This window comes from Carassius gibelio, chromosome A17 (assembly GCF_023724105.1).
Source record: "Carassius gibelio isolate Cgi1373 ecotype wild population from Czech Republic chromosome A17, carGib1.2-hapl.c, whole genome shotgun sequence".
Classification (NCBI taxonomy): domain Eukaryota; kingdom Metazoa; phylum Chordata; class Actinopteri; order Cypriniformes; family Cyprinidae; genus Carassius; species Carassius gibelio.
In genome coordinates, this window is record NC_068387.1 from 17,669,146 (window position 1) to 17,696,919 (window position 27,774).

Consider the following 27,774-nt stretch of genomic DNA (forward strand, 5'->3'; position numbering starts at 1 on the left):
TCCACTCAAAATATCCCTGTTGAATCAATACTCCTTACATCCAAAGCCTCAGTAAATCCAGCGCTTGCTAGTCGAGTTCACTTGGCAATATAACACATATACACTCTCAAGCCAAGGCAACAAGGGCTTATGAGTGCATATCTCCCCTGAGGCATTCAAACTTGCAGGGACCCAGAAGACTGAAGCCTCCGCAAAAGAGATGTTTCTGAATTATATCGCTGATTGTATCCGTAACTGATAGCGATGTAGGCAATGACGTGAATCGTGAAGAACTCTTTAGCAGCAAGCTGCACAAAATATCGTCACATACAGTTCAATCAAACGAGAATGAGAAAGAGGTTGAGATGATGTTTTATTATAGCTCAAGACACGGCATGAGTCATGAGGTGACAGTGAGGTGATACTGTTCTCGGTCAAGCACGAGCATGAGGCAATTTACACTAGTGCTTTCAGCACTGCCCCTGGTGGTCTGGAGTGAAAGGAAATAGAACGGAATATAAAACATTTCCTGGCCAGTTAAAGAAAATACAAAAAACGTTCAGTGAAATAAAACTTGGGAATGGGGAAATGCAGTAAATAGTTGTTTCTCATTTAAGTTCATATTTTACTTGAAATATTTACATTTTCACATTTTGCACATTGCCAGAGCTCACCCCTTGCAATATTTTTTTTTCAAACATTTTTCTATTTTCTATGGCTATTATAGACACTTTCTTCAAATTACTGTATTACAGACATGCATTAAACAACAAATAATATTAGTTTAGAATACAAGCGATTTAACATCCAAAATAGAGCAAGAAACACAGCTGTGATTGTGAAGTGGTTGATTTTGTGGTCAGAGACATTTGGAAACGGACATAAATCACACACAACTGTCCTCCGCAATAACAGACTATAAATAATTGAGGCTGTGGGTGGGCACAGGTTGCCGATATAAAAACTCTTTGTATGCTAATTTGCTGCTGGTTAAAAATGATGTTCACAACAGATGTAGACAGTGTCGCTTTGAGCCTCTGACTGTTCGTCTCTGCCGCAGGGTTTCATCTGCAGTACACAGGAACGTATCGATTAAGCAGAACATATGCAGTGCTTTAGTTGAGGGTGTTGGCTAATAAGAATAACCATCATAACCGATCATGTCTTAATGGTGGGATGCGTTTTACAGATTCAAGGAAGTGACACTCAGGGTAACTTTCCAAATTGTTTGTGTGTGGCTGTGGCTAAAACACTGAGTGCTAGATTTGACCAATGCAGCAAAAATGACAAGCTCATGACACCTTATTTATTTTATATATTCCTACCAGAACAACAGAAGCGACAGACCATTTCATTCGTTTGTGACACATTCTAGGGACTAAACTGTCTCCAAATGAGAAAGACCTGTTTACATACACCATGTCTGGCAGTCTGAAAATAAAACCGTGTGTACTGATTAGAGACACGTCAACTGCACTGTGGCTGTGAGAGAAAGACAGAAAAACATGCGTCTTATCGTCATGAAAGCCAGGAGCTCCTCGTTGCTTAATTTATGAACTGGATTATTCTTCTGAAAGTCTATACTGCAAAGCAACAAACCACAATCAAACAAAAAAATCAGCACTTAAAAGCAGCACACATTTCTTTTAGTTCACAGGCCAAGGACACAAATGCTCATTCATACTCCAATCCACAACCAAAATAATAAAAACTAACAAAAAAAATCATCCCATTGTGATTTCTTGCATAATGACAAATTATTACTGTAAAACAATCTCATTTTTACTTTGAATATTCTCCTCTCAGTAATTTGTGGTTCATTTACTAATAGAAATGAATGAAAACTAAAGTTCAACAAAGTACTATGATAGAAAGATATGTCTTTCATAGGCTTTCTTTTCTCTACGCAAAATAGTTTTCTTTTTAATTCGGGTTTTAATCCCTGCATTTTATTGCAGTAGAAACAAAGGTGTCACAGACAATCAAAAGGATAAAATACCATCACTCAGCAGTTCAATTATTTAATCCTATTATTATAACCGTAACTCAGTATTCTAAGTAACTTCAGCTACCTTCCTCTGAATTTTTCATTTGAGTCACAGTCCTTTACATTAGCCAGGTCTAGTAAATGTACGGTGGGCTGTTCGCATTCCAACAGAATCCCGTTAAACCGTACGTGCGGTTTTGCTTGACTGCACCAATAAGGGCCCATAATTCACCTTCAACCATCACGCAGCCCAATTAAGGTCCCTGGCCTGCATAATTACGCCACGCCTGCAATTTGTCTCCTAGCAGCCAGTCGGTCAGGATGATGACCTTCTACAACAAACAGGGCGCAGAGGCTGGTACAAAGCTAATTAGAGAGCAGTGTAGGAGAACCCCACACCTCCTGCCAGGCTGGGATGGGGGTGAATGACCACACGCTTTTTTATTCAGGATGGAGAAGACGGCTATCAATGTGCACTTGGGCAAAAAGAAACATATTCTGCAAGACGAAGGCCTGACGCAGCACTTCAAAGTCTCTCATCAATAACAATGATTTACACATCTTCAAGATGATTAATGTGAGCTACAGCTTACAAAGTCAGGAACTAAAATACTACAGCAACTAAAACTAATCTCAAGGACGAGGAGACAAAGAGGGGACAATTTTTCCTTGCATTTTTGGGTCTATGAATTGAAGCCCATTTCAGCCAGAGGACCTGTTGAAGTCATACTCGTAAAACAGTTTGGCTTGGGCTTTGGCAACCTGATTTTCAGAAGTATGTTCAATCTCAAATACACAAGGTAGACTCTTAAAACAGTCTATAATAAAACGTGTCAAACCAAGAGACACACACACACTTGTGGCAAAAATGGGATGCGTTTCATTTACCTTTTAAAAGTGGCAGTATATGCAATTCCTCTGAATGATTTAAAACTTACATAAAAGTGAAACTTTTACCTTCACAGCAACATCTTTGGAAATTCATATGTGGATTCAATTAAAATAAAATGTAAAATACTACTTTAATAAAACTGAACTGAAGGAATAGTGATTTAAACATCTAAAATAAAGAGCAGCACACAGTTCCTGTTTTGCAGGTATTAGTTCTCCACTTGAGTACATGGGGGTGGGGAATTTCTGCACCATTAAGGTCTTTAATTGCTGGTCTATGTATTGGATCCATGTATTGGATGGACATATTTGGCCATCAGGTCTCTCAGATTTTGCATTGTTGCAAACCACTGCCACTTCATTTTACAGATGAGAGTATAAAAAGTAAATATAATAAAAAACAAAACATTTTACTCAAACAGAAAATATAAAACTATTAAACATTATATTATAATACAGAATTAACCTTATATAAAGCAAATATTAATAAATCTATTATACATAAAAAGAATGTCTGAAAACTCAATGAGTATCATTGTGTAACATAATTTACAATCTTTTTAAAGGAGAAAAACTCAGTCTTAGTACTGAGTGCTGACGATGCTCCAGAGTGAAAGTCACCATGAGCAAAAATTGATACAAATTGCTGTCTGGTGAATTGGACAGCAACGTACAGTCAAAAAATGCATCTGCAGGCAATTGCAGGCTTTTGTGTATCTGTGTACAGTCATTGCTGCATTTCAATATGTATGAAATGTTCTAAAGTGAAAAAGACTATCAAGACGCTATTACTGTGCTCCATGACCGATCACTGTTGTCACTTCAGAGTACCTAAGTACTGGTGCCCATCCCGTTACCACAGCCTCCATTAAAACAGGACCCATCCATATAGATTCAAACCCTCACCAAGTGGCCAGTATAAGTGCCTGTTCCTCGGCGTTGAGGATTGGAAGTTCATGTTCAGACGGTTCTGCCAGGTTAATCTGGTTCAGGACTTTATCATCGCTCAATTGATGATCCTATAAAAACACACAGACAGAAACAGGCATGAGAACCAGAGCAGATCCCAAAAAGACCTAAAAAAAAAAAGAAGAAAAGTGTATGACAAATAAAGATCACAGTTTAGATAAGTGAAAAAGGAGAGAAACAGTAAACGATTTCAAAACTCAGTTATAACATGACATTTTTTACTGTATTATGAGCAGCATTTTTAACATTTTATATTATCTTATCGAACTTCACATTATTAAAGTGTCATAAAACAAGCACTTAGCTTAATATAATCTCTTTAGAAGGGTTATTTCCTGAAATATTACCTCAAATGAGAACACGATGCTTGCTCAAGCATCAAGAAATCAATCATAGTCAGTTATCATCAGACACTGATACTTATTAGCTGGGGTGGGATGTTCCTCTGCTTTAGCCTATTAAAAATCTAATTTGTAGACATTCAAATTCAATTCCCATGAAATGAAATCTGACAGCTCTGATGCATGATATTTTACCTGAAAATCCTTTATACAAAGACAAACAACGACAACCGAGACCCACTTGGAGTGCTATCAGCCCAGAGTTTGTAAGCAATACTGATCTTATCACGTTTAATACGAAAACTCAAGCCATTCTGCAAAAAATGATTTAATGTGCTTTTTAGGGCAACAACACACAAAAGGAGGCCAGCTAAAGGGAAAACAAGATAAGGTCCGGGAATTTTCCGTAAAATCTTTGTCTGTCCCCAATTTGTCATTTCTGCAGCCAAAGCAGATAACGCCAGACAGAGCAATGCCACTGCACAGAACAGCCAAACACCAGATAAAACTCAACCACCGTCCAAAAAAAGTGCAAATAAAAGTAAAGCAACTGCCCTATGCTTAGAGGAGAGAGACAGTGTGAGGAAGATGGGAAAGAATGGGACAGATGGAAATGTGCATGACATTTATTTTTCACGACCTTCACTGCAGCTCAATGTCACATCTGCCATCAGCGATGGATGGGATAAGTACTGCACCATTCTTGCCCCCACAGGGACTGTGAGGGGTATTTATTTACCAGGGGCCAAAATGATCGCTTGTCAAATGCCAAATAAGAATAGAAAATGTAGAAGTTAATGTACATTGCTCATGTAAGTCATGCATGTGATTCAAATGACATGCAAAAAGATATATACTCCTATTAATATATACTCATCTGGAATATGATGCTCTTGTAAGAAGAACTACAAATTTTAACAGAACCAATACAATTAAACAAAATACAAAAAAAAAATGAATTCAATTAAAAATAAAATAAAACGTTCTATGATTTCTCAATTCACCTGCCACTGTCATAACATTAACATTAAGAACCTCTAAGTACCTTTGGTAAGAGTTCTTTAGGTGTTGCTATGAGGGAGGGACTCTTAGAATTGGGAACAGGTGAATTGTCCTTCCGTTTGACATCTAAGATGAGTTGAGACACAAAGTTCTCCTGAAAGTGAGTTCTCTTCCCTAAAGCACCTGAGAGAGAGACAAACAGTTATTTAATCATTCACGCATTCCATCAATTCCTTACCCATTCACACTGCTGGGCAATCCATGTTTTCTTAAATTCATTTATTTCATATTCCAGTAACTCCATTCATGCATTGCCATTTATCCATCCTTCAATCGCCTGCACAGAACAATAATTTTTCTTGACATTGTATTTCTTACCTGCCATGTTAACATCGATTCCTGACAGACTGCAGCCGTCTGCAGGTGTTCTTTGGCCCTGCGACACTCGTAGTAGGTCAGGCAGGTATAACTGCACTCCAGGTGGAACTGAATGGCCAGGTTCCTGTGCAAGTTGTTGGCGAAGAGCTCCTCACATTTACGCACTACAGAAAGAGTACCAGTCCATGAGTGACAACATCTACATTTCTACACATTCATCTACATATTCAGCATTTATTATATTGCCACATATCTCCAGAGGACAATGCTAAATGGTTGTATAATGCATTGCACATTTATAGAGGAATAATAATTCTGATCATCACAGATACAGTATGAGCTTGCACTGCAAGGAAATAAACCTATTGGCCATATTATATCACTATCGTTAGTATATGGATTGATACCCACAGGGACCTAAACTAAAAACATAGGAGGAAGAAGAAAAAGGAGGAAGAACGGAATAAAAAGTGGAAGGGATATGGAAATGAAGAATGAATAAAGGGAAGAACAAAAAAAAGGAACAACAACGAGGAGGGTATGGAAGAAACTAACTGAATAAATAAAGTATCCATTTAAATTCTCTCTCAGTCCATAGCTGCACATCCACTTTCACCAATATTGCATGTATGAATGCTTAAGGCCCCTCATAAAGCTCACTGTAACCTTCAGCGTGATCTGTGTTAGGATCTGAGTGCTTTAAAGTCCCCTCATTGCAGATTAATATACGCATATACTAACAGCTCCAGATCATTTATGGGCGAGTAACGCAGATGTATTTGCGTGTGCAGAAAATATGCAGAAAAATATCACAGAGTGCCTCAAGTATATGCAGGCTGAAATAGCTGAAATTCTAATTTTGAATTCATCATACATGCATCTTCAAATGTCATCAAAGTATATCTGTCTGCGCGTTAAGAGGACAAAAAAATAAAAATCAACTGTATTTGCAGTTTTATTATAGAAAGAGAAAGAAATTACTAATTGGGTACAGACATATGAGATTATATTTTTGTGTAGTTGGGCATGTTAAACAAATACAACCGATTATGTATTTTATTTATTTACTACTAAGTAGTAGCACTTAAGACATAATTATGATAATTGTGTTAAGTACAATTAATTACAGAATTATCATCATCATCATCATCATCAAATAACAACAACAACAACAACGACAACGACAACAATTGTATACTGACAACTCTCAGTATCAGACTGAAACTCTGGTTAACCTGGAGTCTTTAAAACTTTTAAAATTTAAGCTACATATTTAACATTTAACTAGGACTGACTAATCACAAAGTAGTGGCTAAATTATAATAAATAAAATCAACTCACAATTTTTAATTGATTGACAGCCTTACTGAATACCCCTTAAACGTATATATAAAAACACTACCAAATCGGTTCCCAACAGACACCTTCATGAAAGCAGTCACCTACAGTCTGCGTTAAAATCTCAGTGGACCAGTGAAATCCCAGTACAGGCGTGACATTTACTTACCACAATGATGAAAAGCCTGGACCAATTTCCACTCACCCATGTAACTTGCTGAATGTAAACACTGATTAAAAAATAATTGACCTTTATTATTTACCTCATAAAATGGAAAAACTGCTCAGACAAATTTGCTCGAAACATAAACCCTATTGAAATCTCATCTCGTGGTTAAACCCGAGTGCAGCTCTTGAAGTGAAATACGACCTTTCTGTTCGGAGAAATCCTTTCTCAGTTTCTGACCATTTTCACTTTTTAAAAAATGCAAAAGCACTCTGTGTCCTTTGAGTGCATGAGTAAGTAATGACTGCTAGGATAAACATATCACATGGTGTCCTTTTATTCAAACTGAATTGAACTGTGTAGAAAATCAGCTTTTCTTATTCACATTGCACCGTTAAAGAATGTAGAGATGTAGTCCATTCTGGTCCATTCCTGGCCCATGTCCGACAGCTTATCAGAATTACCAGCCCGAGACAGTGTTTTTTTACCCCTTCTCCTAAAAAAAGCTATTAAAATAGTTCAGTTTTGTATGTAATGGCAAATTGATTATATTTTGTTTTGTTATTTTAAGTTTATTTACAAAAACCTTTGGAGCATTTTTTGTTCGTTAAATATACTTTTTTTTTTTTGTTTGTTTTGTTTTTACGCAATGACCAAGCGGCCAGCGGCAGACAGTGAGCCTCTGTTTGATCAATTTAGCCTTCTCAAATCATCACGACTTGCCTAAAATAAAATCTATAGATATAAAACAGTTCAAGCATATAACAATGTTTAAACATTAAACTAGATAAATGTGCACTATATCCAACAGTTTGTGTGGAGAGTGGAAGCTAAAGCTTGCTTTGCAGGATATGGAGGGGCCAGCACGATCGCTTGCATTTTTTTCATTGGACAGGCCATCATTTTGCTCATAAGAGTTATACATAATTCATAACTGTAAAGGGTCTACTTGTGTACACTCACAATAAATCAACAAAACGTTGTGCTTTTATAAAATAAAGAAAACAAACATGATGCTCTTTCTGCCGTCTCGGTCTTGAACAGAAACACTTCAGGAAAAAAATTAACAAAACTCAGTAAATAGCCTACATGTCTCACATACATGATAAATACACAGTGGGTACGGAAAGTATTCAGACCCCTTTAACTTTTTCACTCTGTTATATTGCAGCCATTTGCTAAAATCATTTAAGTTAATTTTTTTCCTCAATGTACACACAGAACCCCATATTGACAGAAAAACACAATTGTTGACATTTTTGGACATTTATTAAAAAAAGAATAACTGACATATCACATGGTCCTAAATTTTCAGATCCTTTGCTCAGTATTTAGTAGAAGCACCCTTTTGATCTAATACAGCCATGAGTCTTTTTGGGAAAGATGCAACAAGTTTTTCACACCTGGATTTGGGGATATAAGAACGCTTTAAACTACTTCTACTTTCATGACTAATTGATGGATGTTTAAAATATAAAAATTAGGAGAAGCCTAAAACAGGACCGAGGCCCGTCCCACGTCTGAACTATGATGTGAAATTTCTTCAGCCCGAGGGGTGTAAAAAAAGACGGGGCCCGTCGGGCCTGTGCTGAAATACAGGGCTTTATAAAGTTGCATAAGAGTAACACATTGCAAAAGAGACAAGAATGTACCACAGCTAGTACAACTACAAAGCTGCAATAACATGCTAATGCTTAAAAGGGGTCATGAATACACATCACTTTATTTCACAGGTGGCAACATACACTCACCTGCATTCAAGCACTAAAATTTTAAATCATTTATTTCTAGGTTGACCCTGCTTGAGGTCCCTGGTAGCAAGAGGTCCCAAGCTCTGATCCCATTGGACCAGTCCACAAGCCACCCATGCTGCTCAGACTTGGAAAGCAATTGCAAACCAGATATTTCAGAAATTGCTTTCCACACTCAGCTCAGCCAGCTAGATTAAGGACAACGCAAACTTGTATAGCTGTTTGAGTAATGAATTTAACAGTCCAGAGGATTTAAGAGGTAGCTGTGTTGATTGTTTAGATGTAGCCATTCCTGCAGCAAATTGATGCCCGGAGGCTAAAAGAATGTGTGTAGGCATGAAGGGCAAAACGGCCATGTAAAGATGGGTTTCCTGATCAAACAAAGCAGTTCAATGTAACAAACATCTTTTTGTCTGGTATAACTCTGGAGCAGAGTTTCCCACTCATACAAGCTCTATGTTGATTTAATTCTTTCCTAAAACATGCCAAAATATGAATTTGAAGTCAACTAAGCAAATTTTGTTGAATATTAAAGGGTCATTCACCCAAAAAGGAACGATTCTGTCATTTACTCGCCATTAAGTTTCAAAACCCATAATCTTTGAAACAAAAATGAAGAGATTTTAATGAAACCTATGCAGCTTCTGTCCCTCTATCAGAAGTGCAGGTAAGCAAGATCCAAAAAAAAAAGTCACAAAATGAATAAGTCTTGTGAAGAGATACAAATCCCTTTATCTGATGAAAATATTTAATTTATGCTTTTATTCAAAGATAAACATAAACAGAATGCATCACATATGGTAAACATGCCAGAAGGAACCTCATTTCTGCTCTCTTTGCAAGACTTGGGTTAAACGGCTTAAATCAACTGGATTTTTCAAAGCCAAGCGAGGCACATTTTACAGAACACGTTCATGCAGTTCGAGAGGAATTCATCTCGTTTATAAGACTGCTGTTATTTGTGAAGGGAATATAAGATATTGTTTGTTCCTGCTGGTCGATACGGTCTGCTTCACAGTTTTAGTAATCCATGAACAACTAGCAGTTAATCAATGCTAATTTTACATCTCTGTAGATGTAGAGGCATTAAGATTTAGAGAGTTTTCAAAACACAAAAATATGTTTGCCCCTGAATTTTAGCTGATGGGTTTCACATAGAGGCAGTAGTTCTTTTTTACTTTTTCCAAGCACTCTTTGAGACTAGAAAATAAGACCCCTTTTATGAAAGCGAATCAATACTTTTGTCAGAGTTTGCAACTTGATAATTAAAATATATATATATTATAAAAGTTTTCCCAAAGTAAGCTTTTTGCCATTTTCCTTCAACTTTGTCAATACTTCTGCTAAATAATGAAAAACGCTGCATGAAAAAAGATGGTATGTGTACTTTTTAATGTTTTGTTTATGATGAAAGGGCAAATTAAATTTAAATTAGATTGCAAAAATCCATAACAGAAAAATGGCTTTAAACACACACACACACACACAAAAACAACATTGCTGTAATGAAGGAATTCATCAAAAAATTACACTTTTGGAATCTACTTTACTCACCCTCATGCTAATTTAGTCTTCCTGTTAAACACGAAAAAAAGCTGAATAAGGGAGGCAAATGAAATTGTCAATACTAGTCAATTGTCAATTTATCGTCTAAAAAGGTCAAATGAAATTCTCCTTACACCTCATCGCATAAAGTCAAATGACACCCATTTCAGGATCAGTTTGTAATAGTCATTATTCATATAAAATCTTGCATTCAGCCACTGAAATGTAGTGAATACATACATGCAGAAACATCTTTGTATGCAAACAAAACAGATACTGTAGGTTGCAGGTTCCAGGCATTAGCTATACTTGAAAATGGAGAAGATGTGAAAACCTTAAATTGTTAGACACTACTTGTGTATGGTATTAAGTCCATGTCCAGATATACAACTTCATGTTATTTCTATTTAAATCAGCTGAATCCCTGGAGAATCCCCTAAATTCCCCACAACTCTCTGTGAAGGACAGTCAATGCTTTTGGCAGTCAATAGTGGAACTGACAAAACACCTCAGCGAGGTGTTATTCCAGCTTTGAAAGCTTCACAAATATAACATCATTCTTCAAATTCAGCCCAGCGTGCCATGAGAGAGAGAGAGGCATGATGTCAGGATCTTTTGAAGCAGATCCACTCACTAATACAAGACAGAATTATTGCCTGTATCCTCTTGTAAATATCGCATCTTAACATCTCTGCTGATTAGCTGATGCATGTCTGATTAAAAGGCAGCACAGGAAACTCATTCCGAAAGGCACAGGAACCCAATTAAGATGCTGCTTTGCTGCAGAGCTCATCATTTGGTCTGTGATTCCCTGGTGAACCCACATTAACATCCAAAACTCTTCAGAGGAACGGGTCAATATCCTGCCACTAAAGCAATGCAATCTTTGACTGGCTTTTTTCACCCTCAGACACCAATTCAAGGGCATCTACAAAGAATGCTTCATGCTTTGGTTCACACAAAGTATTAAAAGGCTGTTTGATGCTCAGACATTTTAATTTCAAGGTGGGTTGAAGGAGGCCTTTCTGGCACAAGGGTGTCATGTTATGTCAGAGGTGATATAATCCTGATGAGTGTGAAATCCTGTTCCTAAAAATCCAAATCCTTCTGAAACGAGCAACAAATGAACAGAAGTAATGAATTAGCCCAAAGATGAACTGTACACAGGATTTTAAATGGCACAATTAAATATCCCAAAATTGGCACAATAAAGCAGGTTTCTTCTATGTGTACCGTTTTAGGTTTAAGTTCATAAGGTCAAGCTCTTCTCTTCTTAATCCTGCTGGAAGTGGTTATCATGAGGACCGTTGGGAGGGTCCCATAATTTACATTCACTTTTTCACAATGTTAACTTTTTACTATCATTGTGAGAAGGTTTGATCTGCACCACAGAAAGCCAAATCTGAGCCAACACACTCATAAGCAGAAGCAGTGTGAAACCTCAAAGCTACATCTCCATTTCACACACAAACATTATGTGCTGACATCATCAGCTCAAACTAACGGTCACCGCAAAGAAATAAACACACACACAGCCTGAATCTCCATGTCACCCCAGAGTTGACATCAGCTTCCTTAAAAATGACCCACTTAATAAGAGCTGACAGCTGTATCATCACTCCGCTAAAGAGCAGCTCAAGTCGCTGGCATGTGCCTTCAAGCAGCCGAAGTCACGTCAGGACCTGAGCGGTGAAGAAATCTGAAACAGCGATGGGGTCTGAAATCCTGTTAAATATTTCTAATTCCAATTTCAACCCAATTATTTTTTCCCCAGAGAAAAAAGCCAACACCACTATTTGAAGTCTGTTTAAAAGTGAAATTCCCAAAGATTCAAGGTCCAAAAAAAAAAAAAAAATAATAAAAAACATTGCCATTATATGTTTGTATTTCAAGACCGTACTGAAATCCCTAATTTTTTTATTCCTATAATTGCTTAATCATGCATTTAAAACAAAAATCAGTAAGACCTGAATGAAACCAACTTGAGATGAAATCGCAACATTCAGTTTGATGCAAAAATGGAAATCAAAATAAAAATGTGTTTCACAGCAACAGCAAAATCCGATTGGAGGATCTCACTTCAGGATTATTAGCAATGTAGGACTTCCCTGGGAATTTGGTTATTTAATAGAATAGAAGCATGATCTTTGTAGTTCGTGACGGGTATATTAGATTAGATTAGATTGAACTTTATTGTCATTGCACATGTATGGTATAAGGCAACGAAATGCAGTTAGCATCGAACCAGAAGTGCAATAAGCAGTAAGTACAGAATATACAAGGTCTACAATATGTACAATAACTATACAGATAAGTATTATGGACATAATTTACAGATTTTAAATACTATTAGCATGATATACAGATAGGTTTACTATGAACATACTATACAGATGGATTATGTAAAAGTGTATGTACACTACATGCAGAACTATGAAAATAATTACACTATTGCAATGGACAGTAAAGTGCATAGAAAATAGTTCAGTGTGCTAATGGATTATTCAGTGTTCCTGGATGAACAGACAGTAGTGCAAGTAATAACAAGTTACTGTTTTTTGCTTCTTGTAAATAAAATCAGTCAGATGTAGTGTTGAAGAGGGGGAGGAGTCTGTGTGTGTGGTGTGGGGGGGTGTCGAGGGGTGTCAGAGGGCAGAGTTCAGCAAAGAGACAGCTTTAGGGAAAAAGCTATTCTTGAATCTTGTGGTCCTTGTCCGTATATCTTGAAAGAGTTACATTAGTTCTAAAAATCAACTCCTCTTTGAAGAAAAGGGAATTATTTGAAGGAGTTTTTACTTCCAGAACTCTGTCTGGCACTGCTGTCCTCTCAGGTAAAGAACTACACAACAGTGTGTGCGTGTGTTTTCTTGCCTTTCTCGATGCAGCTGAGCATGAGGTTGAAGAGTTGTGGGGATCTCTCCTCTAGTATCTGCTGATGCAGACTGACATATCGCAGTGTCCACCAGGGCAGCAGCGATTTACAAACACGCAAACAGAGAGACAACAACACAAGTTACATTTACGCTATAGTTCAGAAGTTTGTGGTTGGTAATATTCAGGTTTTGGAAAGATGTCTTTTTAAGTGAAGGACTGCATTTATTTGATCAATTTAAAATAAAATGTAAAAAAAAAAAAGTTACGATATTTTCAGTGATGGCAAATGGAATTTTCCACAGCCATTACTCTTCAATGTCACATGATCCTTCAGAAATCATTCTAATATGATGATTTGCAACAGTTTTGCTGCTTAATATTTGTGGAAACCATTTTTTTTTATATAGATTCATTAATGTGTCCTTGCTGAATAAAAGTAAATTTTTCCAACAACAACAAATCCTTACTAACCCTGACCTTGAACATTAGTCTACATGTACAGTATATACAGCACACATTCATTTTGAGCAAGGTACTCCCTATAAATGGACATTAAAGTTTGTTGAAAAAATAATCTAATTTCCTAACACAACAAACAGTTAGTTCATCTGTTCTATATAAACAACACTAATTTGGTATGACTGGAGAGTAAATGTGGTCCACTTTTTCTTAAAGTCACAAAGTCAAGGATGAATGGAACCACTTCGTAAAGTGTGGGCCATCTGCAAGGTGTCTAAAAAGAAAGTTTGCGCAAACAAATGCCGCGTTTCCACCGAAATTACCCGGAACATTTGTACCAGGAACTTTTTTTCCCAGGAACTTTTTCCCCCCAGACCTGTTGCTTTCTGCGTTTCCACCGTGGTGTAAAGTACCGGGAAGATTAGGCAAATAGACTGGTGACGTCGGTCTGCGCGCGTTTCTCAATACAAAGTACGCTGATTTTGGATGTGCATCTTCGGTAGTTCAGACTTTGTGCATTCGACTCGAGAGTGTGATGTCCGCAACGACGCAATCTGCAAACAGCAGTGTACTTGATAACTTCAGTCAGTTCGCCTTGATTACTGCAATTTTCCTCTATGTATATTTACAATAAAACGAAATAGGATAAATACCACTGCCTCCTTTCGTTTTCATTTAAGCATAATAGCTGCAGAAATTTACTTAGTTCAGGGATATGTGTGTGTGTGTGTGTGTGTGTATATATATATATATATATATATATTATATAGGCATTACAATGAAACGAAATATTATATAAATTAGCCTTTTTTATTTTAACATAGATAAATTGAATACAGTCCAAAGAAAACCTGTTAGATTTACCCCACAGCTGAATTATATCTTATGTTTAACCACTAAAGAGACATCAGAGCCAGCGGCACATATCAGAAGGTCTAACCGAAGTGAGGCTGCTGATTGCGTGTAGCGGACCGTCTCCGAGATCGCTGTCTTTATAAATAAACCACAGATTTGAGTTTTAAACAACTACATTCTCCCCTGAAATACTTTTAAAATTACATTTAATGACACAATAACAGTAATATTTTGAAAATGTTCATCCGAATAAATGGTGGTTGAACTCAACCAATGCTGCGTGAACTCAACCAATCAGCATGTTTAGCGCACAAGTCCCTCCCCCGAAAGTTCAGGAACTTTGAAAAAGTACCACCTCGCCAGCAGGGACTTTTTGAGGGGCATTTTTTTACCCTGAACTTTATTTAGTTCCTGGTTCCTGCGGTGGAAACACACAGAGTACCAGGCCAAAGTCCCTAGTTCCTGGGTAAAGTTCCTGCGGTGGAAACGCGGCAAAAATCAGAGCGGTGATGTTTAGAGATAAGCATTTAGGATATTATTTTCACACAACACACAAAAAAATAAATAAATAAAAAACAGTAAATATATATGCTGGCGTACTGTATCTTCCCTGTAAATGACTAGAGTCAGAGTTTGTGTGTTTGTTCTTGCAATAATGAAATGACGTTCTGGAACATGAGGGAGTTGGGGGCATGTGACATGCTGCGCCTCTCTTTTGGTCAAGTTATAGAAGCAGAAATATTTTTTTTTTTTACAAGGAGGAGAAATAATAAATATATAAATGCACTTGTAATGCCTGTTTGTCTGTACAGCGTGTGGAATGGCTTCATCACAGTTATATCACTGAAAGAGAGTGCAGGCCCGGCTGGGAAAATAAGCGGTTTAATTTTATAATTTTATAAACCAAAATACCAGAAAAAGATTAAGGCTATACTGTACTGCTTTGAGAGAGAAAACTGTGACACTCAAGACTTTATCTTGCGTTTGAATGCATGAGAGCCACATATATCTCTCTCACACACACTTAGTGAACTGCATATGTTTGTGAACACAGAAATTCAGATTCTGACTGAGGACATGAAACTGGGACCCTTCTGGAAGAACTGTAGCTTCAGATCTGCTGATCAGTGGCTGTTCAGACCAGGAGGGGGGCAGGGGTTCGAGTCTGATGCTAAAGTGCCCTTTCGGTCTGATCTGAGTAAAGCAATTTTCTCTGGACCACCATTTCTACCAAGGGAAAGTAGGCTGCATAACTCCTGCAACTTTACAAATAGCACAATTAAGGTCCATACTGTGCATGGCAATGAAAAGGTAGCTGGGATGTTACTTTTCTTGCTGTAAAGAGCCATCAGCAGTTTTAGAACAGAACCGAATCATTAATGCCACATGGTGGGTGACATTTTTTAATAGTAGTCAGTTCTTATACAAAACAATTGTAGGGCTTATGAAGAATGTGACTTACAAAATGTTTGGAGTATTTATGATGTTTTGTGTTATATATTTTTTTTAATATCTAGGAAGTCTATTTGGAAACTGTCTAAGTTTTCAGTTCCACCTGAAAAAATACATACTCCCCGGGTTTACATGAGTCAGGCAGAGTTTTGTTTTTTTATTTATGTGAATTTAGGAATTTGTGAACAACAATACAAACAAACACTCAGCCTGCTGTTGCAGGTTTATGTAACACATTCTTAAATATGGATCAATATGGAATCAAGTAACACCAACATCAGCAGACAGAGATCCATCTTAATGATCCGCTGTGGTGCTATGGGAAGAGGCCTTAAAAGACACATGCAGAGAGCCAAAAAAGAAACCAGGGTCATAATTTAACTCTTAGTTTTGACAGCCTCATAATTCTTCATTGACTCTCTCAGCAGTGCACACAGGAGCGTAATGACCTCAAACATATGAGTATTAAATTAAAAAGTGATAGCTCCTAAATTACCAACACACACGTGAAGTACTGAGTTACTCTAAGTAAACTTAAACCACAGTGCAGTCCTTTATCCCGAACATCGGTTTCCCACCAAAAAAATTTTGATTTTTTTGTTTTGATATTAATTCAATATACAGGTGCATCTCAATAAATTAGAATGTTGTGGTTCAAGTTCATTTCAGTATTTCAACACGAATTGTGAAATTGCGTATTGTGTAATAAATAAATTCAATGCACACAGACTGAAGTAGTTTAAGTCCAGGTTATTTTTATTGCGATGATTTTGGCTCACATTTAACAAAAACCCACCAATTCACTATCTAAACAAATTAGAATATGGTGACATGCCAATCAGCTAATCAACTCAAAACACCTGCAGAGTTTTCCTGAGCCTTCAAAATGGTCTCTCAGTTTGGTTCACTAGGCTACACAATCATGGGGAAGACTGCTGATCTGACAGTTGTCCAGAAGACAATCACTGACACCTTTCAGAAAAAGGGTAAGCCACAAACATTCATTGCCAAAGAAGCTGGCTTTTCACAGAGTGCTGTATCCAAGCATGTTAACAGAAAGTTGAGCGGAAGAAAAAAAAAGTATGCACAACCAACCCGAGAGAACCACATCCTTATGAGGATTGTCAAGCAAAATCGATTGAAATATTTAAGTGAACTGGGGTCAAGGCATCAAGAGCCACCACAAACAGACGTGTCAAAGAATGTGCTGAACCACAGACAATGTCAGAGGCGTCATACCTGGGCTAAGGAGAAGAAATGGACTGTTGCCCAGTGGTCCAAAGTCCTCTTTTCAGATGAGAGCAAATTTTCTATTTCATTTGGAAACCAAGGTCCTAGAGTCTGGAGGAAGGGTGGAGAAGCTCACAGCCTAAGTTGCTTGAAGTCCAGTGTTAAGTTTCCAAAGTCTGTGATGATTTGGGGTGCAATGTCATCTGCTGGTGTTGGTCCATTGTGTTTTTTGAAAACCAATGTCACTGCACCCGTTTACCAAGAAACTTTGGAGCACTTCATGCTTCCTACTGCTGACCAGATTTCATTTTACAGCAGGATTTGGCACCTGCCCAACCTGTCAAAAGCACCAAAAGTTGGTTAAATGACCATGGTGTTGGTGTGCTTGACTGGCCAGCAAACTCACCAGACCTGAACCTCATAGAGAATCTATGGGGTATTGTCAAGAGGAAAATGAGAAACACAATTGGAGTAGAAATACTGAACTTTTCCACAACATTCTAATTTATTGAGATGAACCTGTATATAATTATCTACAGATTACATCAAGTTGTACTCTCCAACTGTTTCACTGTATTCTACTGCATTCCTGCAGTGGTGCAAAAAGAGATTGTGCATCTCACCTGAAGGGTCTCCAGTTTGGCGCCACAGTTGATGACTATGACTCTGGTCAGCAGCAGCAGGAGAGGGTTGGACACTAGACTGTAGACAGACTCTCCATCCAGCGGAAGACTGAACACAGCCATGTTCAGGGCTGCAGGCTGTGTTTGTGTGTGTGTGAGATAAATTGGAAAAGGCAAAGAGACAGAAAGAGAGAAGGGGGGTGGGGTGAAACAAGATTAAAGAAAATTAAAACTTCTTACAGTATTAGGGACATCTAATATTAATTCCTCATGGTTTTACAATAATAATGAAAAGTGCAACAACCGTTGTAGTTCCTTAAAGCTGCGGTAGGTAACTTTTGATGCTCTAGCGGTTAATAAACAGAACTGCTTGCGTCTTGTGGAAGAACATCGTAGCCGGAACTACTTCTCTCTGTTTATGTCTATGAAGAATCACAAAGGTACTGGGTTACTCCACCGCGGAACCCCCGAAGCAATCTAAAATGGTCTGAATATAAACACTTTTTATAGATGTACCCTAGTGATTCAGGACAAGCTAAAAACACGGTTTGGAAAATGGATTCATGGTGTACTCGCTTATTATATACATTTTTCTACATTTTGAACACAAACAAAGTTACGGAACGCAGCTCTGATTGGTTGTTTCTTACCGGGAGCGGATGAATTTCTGCAAATGGCAATAGGACCACTGGGAGGAGCCAGAGGAGCTTGATTTTTTCACAGATTATCTGTCTCATATTCTACTGTCAGGATATAATGACAGGTTTAACAAATATGTAAAAAATATATTTTTACAAAAGTTACCTACTGCAGCTTTAAATTGTTATAAATTATTAATCAAACCAAAAATTAAACCAAAATAAAAATCTCATTCTATTCTTCTCAACTACAGTATGAAAAAAAATATGCCCCTTTTAGAAAAATTGCTGGTTTGTAGATTTTATATATATATATATATATATATATATATATATATATATATATATATATATATATATATATATATATATATATATATATATATATATATATATATATATATATAAAACTACAAGATGAGTCTCAAACTAGGCAGTTTCCATTAAGTGATTTATTACACTGCGACTTATTTTGCAAACTTTTTTGTTTTTACACTAAATTTGCATAAGATTACATTAATATATTTTAGTTTAGCATTGTAAAAAACAAAAAAATGTTTAATATTTTAGTATTTTAGTAACATTAATATTAAAACAACTCATAAAATTCAATAGAATAAACTGAAAAAAATGCCTTACTTTAAAGAGGTTTTTTAAAAGTTTTTGTCATATTCATTCTATTCCTCTTATGAGTTTTATATTCAGGCCCTACTGATGGTAAGTGCCCTCAGTGCATCCATCTCTCTCCCTGTGTGTTGCTCTCAGTCTAATTTAGCCTGTGCTCTCTAGGACAAGGCTGATAAATCAGCAGCTTTAGAAAGGTGTGAGATAGCAGAAAGTGTTACACGCATACAGTGCCTCTCCAGGGATCTACAAGGCCTCCGTGGGGCATTAAGGAGAAGAATCTCTTCACCTCCGTACAATTAGGAGCCCTAAGAAGTTTCATTAGCAACCCTGCAGCCCTCGACACACTCATTATCCAGAGCACTGACCTCACAGAGATGCCATCTCCTTTCCTTCCATTCCATCCATCATACACACTTCCATCCAACACACATATCACATCATTTCACATGAGCATTTAGTTTTTCTTCTTCACTCATTAAAAATGTGCTTACATTGACAAAATACTGCAAATGCAAAGGGTTAAGACAAAGAATACACAAATACATTAAAAATATAGAGAAAAAAAAAATCCTGCCAAATAATGCTCTAAACTATAAAGAGAGTACTCTTATTTCGTACATTAGAGGTTAAAATAAACAACACCTCTATGGTATTTATTTTCTGATATATTAAATCACTCAAATAAAAAGGTTCAATTGCACGTTTTCATAAAAACTTCCTGTCATTTATTAAAACAAATATAATTAACAGAAAATAAGCTCCCACTAATGTATTTTTTAGCTAACAAACCAACTGTGAACAACTTTGAGGTAAATGCAACATTAAGCGACATTGTTCAACAGTGGTTTTATTTGACGTCTTTCTTTTGAATGAACCACTGAGCGTGTACAAATTTTGGTAAACTGTAGTGCATCTTTCAACATACCTTCTGATGTTCACTCATGTTTATTTTGCGCTATAACTTGTATAAGTTGAAGAAACTGCCACTAGAACGGAGGTAGCTACAGTGATCTTATGTTCCTCATTTTAGTGCATCCAAACGGCATATATTGTTTGAATTTTGTGTTAAAACGTACAGGATTTGAATGCTGAGACTGTTTCTTATTGGAAGTAATAAAGTACAAAGCACTTTGTGATAATTGGATTGGAGGTACATTACAAATAATGTTTTGTGAAAAAGGAAAACTGTGGACATGGCAACCCAGGATTGAATAACAGGTTTATAGGGTCAAATAGAACTTGCATTAATGGTGCTTCATTAATGCATTATTATTGCTTTAATCTGGACAGCCCTAAATTCGAGACAAGAAACATTTTCTTCACGTAAGTTGCAGTCCAACATGCTTCTCTGCTGCCATTTGATTGACAAAAAATAACTTTTTAAACAATCAGCTGATGGACAATAGTGCAGACAATTGCTTTTATCAGCCGTTACATTGGTGCATCCCTAATTATTACAGACAATGAAACTGGTCGAGCATGGAATCACAGGTGCATCATGGTACCGTACCTGTGAGAATCTCTGGAGCAAGGCTTCAGGCAGAAAATCAGAGACATGGAGCTCAACTGGCGGCCCGGTCCAATTACTCTGAGCAAAAAGGTTCAGACACCCCACTGCCAACAGAGCAGTTTCTTTACAGCAGACAAGAGATCAGGTTCAGAAACATGCATGTTTGAGAGCTAATCTCATTACAGCCACTGCGTTTACTGATCTGAAATGCACAGATGTTGATTTCCACCACAGTATCCATCAGGTAAATGTTGTTTATCTCTGAAAACGTCGCCACAATTTTGTGGCTTCAGACTTCACGACAATGATGCAAATGTAAAAACCAGAAGGAATGAATCAGGTGGCAGCAATGTGCCGCCTGCTGAAATCAAAGACCTGAGATTGGAATTCTGCTCTATGGTGGAGTCAGTCCCCAGATGCCACTGAGAAAAGACATTTACATGCACAAACATCCATGCATTCATGTTTCAGTGCGATCTACAGCGCTGATGAATTCTCACGACTGAAACTATTGCAAGTCATGAATCTCATTGCATGTTTGGGCGCCTTTAAAATAATACATGCATAAATTAAAATAAACAACACAACAGAAAGAGAAGTGATTCATTCAACAGCACAAAGACATCAATCTACCTGCAACTAATCTCTCAACAGAAAGCATTGATCATTATTCAAGCCACTCCACTCATCTACAACTACTTTCTGCCTCACTAACAGAAGAGAGAGGCTGTATAGAAGATAGAGGAAGAGGGAGCGTGATCGAGCAGAAGATAGATAAGAAGAGAGGCACGGCTGAGGAGCGCAGCGCAACCCTCCTTTCCTCGACACATTCTTTCTCTGGAGAGAAAGGATGGTAAAGTGGGCTTATGGAAAATTAATTTATGGCTGAAAGTAGGGGGACAGCGTTTGAACTCTGCTGTATGGTTTTAATCATTCTCAACAATAGAACGCTTCACTCCGCTGAAGTCACCATCAACCGTTAAAAGTCCTTACATGGTGCTAACACAACACACTTGCAGATCAGTCAGCTTCCTTGAGTACAATGGAAGCATCCTAGTTTTTCCGTTTCTTGCTCTGTGTGAATATGCAAGTGTGTGAATGAAAATTCTGTCATGTGGAATACAAAAGAAGATACTTTGAAAAATGTCACAATGTGTGTTTAAAGTGACAGCACACCATTGGATTTGAATATATAATGGCCATTTCATATTTCACAGAATATTTAACAGTAAAAGCTGCTTTTCGAAATTTCCGTATTTGACAATGACATTTATCAATACGACACCCATCAATAAATCTTCCACAGAAACACTATTTACAATAAACAGACTAAAAAAAAATCTCAGTGGTAGGACATGAGCTAAACTCCTGCTCAATAATGAATAGCCAATTACAGTAGACAGTACAAAGAAAGTACAAACCATTCATCAAAATAAATAAGACATTTCACTCCCTACAACAGAACTCAATTAAATGGCGCTATTTAACTGTAAATCTATTGCAATAAAAGAATAAACCGCCTGTAATTTAACAGGCACAGTGAGTGAATCTAAATGAAGACATCTTTAGGTAGAGTAATTTAAATAAATAGTATTACAGTTTCACTAATTTATTTTTTTCCTCATTTGCATTTAGATACCAATTAATTTAATTAACGCAGATAAATTTCGTGTTTAAAACACAGAACATGTATGTGCCTTGAGTATTTAGCATATTTCCCATTATGGTGAGGTTCATGGAGTTTAATAGTACAGAACAGAATTAAATGTTGCGTGTTAAAAACTGAAAAAAAAAAGCAATCGTATGTTCTTAAATCCTCGAAATCTCCCTCACACACCAACTCCAGCAATGATCCACCATCTGATCACACAAACACACACACACACACACACTTAGAGTAGCTGAAGAGAAGACCATCATTCAAACATACAAATTAGTTTACAGTTTGTAGCTGAAAACCACTTTTTAGTACAAATTTCTCAAGTGCCAGTATTTCAAAGAAAAAGGAACACGATTCTCAGTTCAATGTCATTATTTTAAAACTGAAACGAGAGCAGAACACTCTGTTCTCAAAGTCAACTATGAGCACTAAGTGTACAGTATGTGTGTGAAGGTGTATAATATGACACCGGCTTTCAGACTGCAGGGAACAGCTTCAGAAGTTACAAAAATGATCAATCACAAAACATACAATTGAGATGAGATTTGACTTTTTTAGAAACTAACAACTTTACACAAATGTGTCACAATAGAGCATAATTTTTAATGTTGTGACTGGTTATGGTGTCGTTTTCAAATGGTACTCTGCAGCCTTAAGTGTTTTTATTTTAGACACATTAAAAAAAAAAAAAGTCTTATCCTGAAATAATCGTTTAGTTTACAAACATTCCCTTTTACCCTAAACCACAAAACAATGCATATTTCAAAATACGGGGAAAAAAAACTGAAAATTCCTTCATCTTAACACTATTTTTATGAACTTTGTTAAAGTGGGCATAAATCCCTGCATGACACGTTATATATATTTTTCATTAGTTTTTTAGCATATCATATTATAAAAAAAGATGTCAATCTCCACTCACAAATGAGTAAGCGAATGCCCTTGTCTACTACAGAAAAAACAGAGATTTGATTCCAACAATCATCTCTTCAGTATCAAACTCAAATTCAGTTTCAGTTATTTGCTCCCTCACTTGCATACTGGGGGGGGGGGGGGGGGGGGGGTCATAAACAAAAGGAGAGGAGCAGCAGTATGCCTCTGTGAAATGTCTGAACCGTGAAATTAAATAGTTCATTGTACACAAAGCACTGTCCTGAAAAAGTATAACAAACTGACTCTCCCTCAGAAAAACTTGAAGTTACTTCATGACATATTTGTAGAAATGTTCACCAGAAAAAGTATGTGCTATAAAAGGTCAAAAGCAAATACTTAAGTTTTATACTCCACTATAATAAACCCTTGAATAGATTATACCTGGATAGACTGAATTAAAGGGAATAGTATTTGGTTACAGAATGAAATGCCTCAAATTCAAATCTTGGAATACGTGAACCACTTTATCCATACAAAATGGTGATATGTCTGAGAGAGAAAGGGACACATGAGAGGGATGAAATATGCAGTGTAGGATATACAAATGAACAGTTACAATATTCAAAATGCAAAGCTATTTGTCTCGCCACTCATAGCATATACAACTGACAGAGAGATAGAGGAGATGGATAATGTATGAAATAAGAATAGCAAATAAAGCAATGAAATTCTAGAATTTAGCCTAATGGGGGGAGAAGCACCTGGCTGCAGCCTCACACCTGCTGCTGCATCTTTCATAGACATACATGATTGGAAATGTGTGCATAGTAGTTGGTGTAGACGGAGACGGAGTTGGCATTAAAACGCTGTACAGTTTTATAAAGCCTTCATAATGCACCAAAAAAAAAAAAAAAACATTAGCTTGCAACTTGCCATGTCCCTGAAATGATTGTTTTGTTAAATTAAGCTGATCTTTAGGCTAACATACGAATATAGTAAATTAATTGGGTTGATTATCCACAGTAAGACGATCAGGTCTTCAGATAGAAGAATGAATTATGAATCAAATAATTTTAGAAAATTTGATTATTTCATATCATCAGAGTATGAGAAAGGAAAATGAAAGGGGTGTATCATTACTGTTTTAATTTCTATAGCATGAAAAGACAATTGTTACATATAGTAACATTGCTATAGTAACAAACACAATTTCATGATAATTGTGCTCTTATTTTACTGCAGTCTCACAGCCACTGTCAAATATTGAGATAAACTTTATAAAGTATCATCTATTTATATTAAATTGGCGTCTTCTCCTATATCCATATTGTGACCATTGAGCCGATTCTTTTCAATCAGCTGGAAAGATTCGGGATATTCTACGTTTAATGTGGCTTAATGCATTAAAACTGTGTTTTTAAAAGACCAAACTCAGTAAACAAATTAATAATAAAGCATTCTATTCACTGACAGGCAGATGAGAATGCAATGCGTTTAATTGTGTTAAGCGTTTTCCTCCCATAGAAAACCATTAGACTAAAAGTAAAAAACATGTAACGTGGCGTAATGCATTACAACATTTTTTAAAAAGACCAAACTCAGTAAACATTTTTAATAACACATTTTATTTACAGACAAGCAGGTTATGGGTGGAAATTAAACGCTTTGTGTTCATATTCTGTGCTCATATCTGCTTGTCTGTGAATAGAATGCTAATTTGTTTACTGAGTTTGGTCTTTTAAAAACACTGTTTTAATGCATAAAGCCACATACTTTCACATACTTCAAGCGTGCTTTTAGAATGTCCCAATTATTCATTTGTGACTTAATCTGGTCAAGAAGAGTAAACCTGCAGCAGCTAACATCTCTTGATTCAATAAATCAGACATAGTGAGTCAAGTTAACAATAAAAAACTGCATTATAGTAAAGGCTTTGTAAACTGTACAGCGTTTTTAGCAGCATTCTCCGAACTATACCAACTACTACACACACATTTTCTATCATGTATGTCTATGAAAGACGATTGAACCAATCAGAGTAGGTATGGGGCGGGGCTGCACGTGCAACCCCGCCCCAGGTGCAGCCCTGCCTCTATCTGCAGGCTGCAGCCGGGTGTACTTGAATCGGGGCGTTCACACAAGGACGCATTCTTCTTGCGTTCCCTCTTCGTTCACTTGGCCGATTCGAATTCGTTGCACTATCAATGTTGTATTTTTAAGACGTGTGCAATCAGAAGTAGTGGCCTACTTTAAATACTTTTTAGTCCGATTTTCGAGTCACGATGAATAGGAGTGTGAATCGGAGTGGGCCGTGCTGTATTTTGATTCCCTAAAAATGCTACAAAAGCATCCTTTGTTCGGGAACCGAACTATAATGTATATGCTTGATTTACTAAAAGAATTGGGGTTTAAGACTATTCTTTACGAATCACACTACATTTGCCATGCATGTTTTGATTCACTAAAAAGAACCCGCTGAAAGAATCATTTGTCCGGTAACCGTCCTACACTGTATTTGATTAATCGACTCTTACTAGTCTTTTGCACAGGATTCGAACTATTTGCTGCGCTGTACTTTGATTCACTAAAAAGAACCGGCTAAAAGAATCATTTATTCAGAAACTACATGGATTCACTAAAAAGAATCGGCCCTTAAAATTCTTTTTTCCCCCCTTCTTCTTTGGACTAGATTTGTCACGCTGTACGGTTTTTTTATGTTTCTGGTATTCAGGACCAACTAGGGGCCATCTATTCGTAATCAAACTACACGAATATGATTATGCTTTTATCAAAGAATCCAATAATTAGATGCATAAAACATGTATGCTGCGGTGCCAAGGAACGCTGTCAGAGTAACGTTATTTAGTACGGTGTTCCGTCTGCCACGCCAGGCTCGAGAACCGTTAAAAAACAAAAATCACTAAATCGTAAAATATAAAATCACCATAACAATAATTCAGTTACGGTATTATAATATAATAAAACAAATAACAACATCTTAAATGTGTTACGCTCCTTATTGTCATTAACGCCCACAAAAATAACCCACGCACAGGAGTGTGTTCACGCAGGTGCTGCCCGGCTTTGTTCTAAAACGGAGCTAAATAACAGCGTATCTTCTCTCACCTCAACATCAACAGGACACACACGCGTCTGTCCTAAAGCTGCTCACACTGTCCCTCCGTGCAGTCAATACACAAGTACAGAAGTCACGCTGTTAGAACGCGGTCAAATATCGCTCGGTTCACAGTCAGCGGAAACTCACGCCTGTCCGGACACTGTCCCGTGCGTCGGCGCGGTGATTTCAACACACATGCGGCACATTTAAACCACGTGAGAGTGTGTAACTGCTGCGTCCAGCAAACCAACCAGCACGCAACACATCCGAGCAGATCCAAACCAGTTTAATTATCCACAGCTGGACGAAATTATCAACATCAGCCATCATCATCATCATCATCATCATCGTTGTTTCAAAACCACCTCGGCTCAGACTTGCCGCTGTCTCTTACCCGCGGTGCTGAAGCCGCTCTGTTTCCAGTCCGGGATCAGTACGTCCGCACAGAACCGCCGTCTCGAGCTGCAGCATCTTCATCCTCGTCGACCCTCTCCAGAGAAATGAAACTCGCGTCACGTCCCTCAAGACCTGCTCTGGCTGTGAATGCGAGACGTGATGGGTTCGTGTGCTCACTGTGATGTGTTTGATTTCTGCCCATGTGCTGAAAGTGTCATCAGTGAGCAGCCATGACAGCGACGTGGTGCATGATGGGATACTTAATAAGGCAGCGTCGCTATGGGAACGTCGAGATTTGTCCAGATGCTCAAAGGGGCGCAACATAAAATCAGTATTGGATTACTGTAAATCTGTTACATGATTAAAATAATATCTGTTTTAATGCAAATTATAAGTATAATTAACCATTCTGTTGTCTTCTATTTTTGATGTAATCTATCAGTCTAATACTCAAATTCAACCCAAACGAGGTTTTTTGACTTGACAATAATAATGTTATTTGAAAATCTAATACTCCAAGTCCTATATGAACCTCACCTATACCTTATTTATTTATTCATGAGTTGTTTATTTGTAAATCTACATGTAATACTTAAATTCAGTAAACTAATTAGTCTATATATTATTTCATATTATAATTATATACAATTATTAAACTGATGTAGTTAATAAAATACAATTTCCTTTAGATTCCCTAATATTTTGTATTTTTAATGGAGTTAAAACGTAGTTGGAAACTTCATAGCAAATGACAAATTAGCATATAAAAAGAAGAAAAATATGCTTAAAAACTAATGCTGAAAAAGTGAAAGGTGAGTCTTTTTTTTTTTTTTATATATATATAAATTTTTATTCAGTCACTGAGCCCGTTTCCTCTCATCATTTTTGATATTAATTGTATCTGTCCCTTTTTTCCAATAAAGCTTTTGATTATTTTAAGCTGGCACAGAGCTGTAAATATAAATATAAATCTTCCCGTGCAGATGAACACTATTCTGCACCAAATGACTGACTGTTAGCATAAGGGAACCTGAGGGGGCCGTTGACTCCTGGAACCCTCCTGTTCCGTCTCTCTCATGCCTCTGATGCTTCTGGCGGTAGTAGAAGGTCAT

The 27,774-nt window shown here is 37.1% G+C and overlaps 1 protein-coding gene and 1 pseudogene across 1 annotated transcript in view; both read right to left on the reverse strand.

The window, feature by feature from the left end:
- LOC127933560 (tetratricopeptide repeat protein 27-like) overlaps positions 1-27,058 on the reverse strand; it is a 65,275-nt gene extending 38,217 nt beyond the window's left edge. Inside the window, exon 1 of the mRNA XM_052530604.1 lies at positions 26,275-27,058. The gene's annotated coding sequence lies outside the window, so the exon portion shown is untranslated. The remainder of the gene's footprint in view (positions 1-26,274) is intronic.
- Positions 485-27,774, reverse strand: LOC128031618 (tetratricopeptide repeat protein 27-like; annotated as a pseudogene).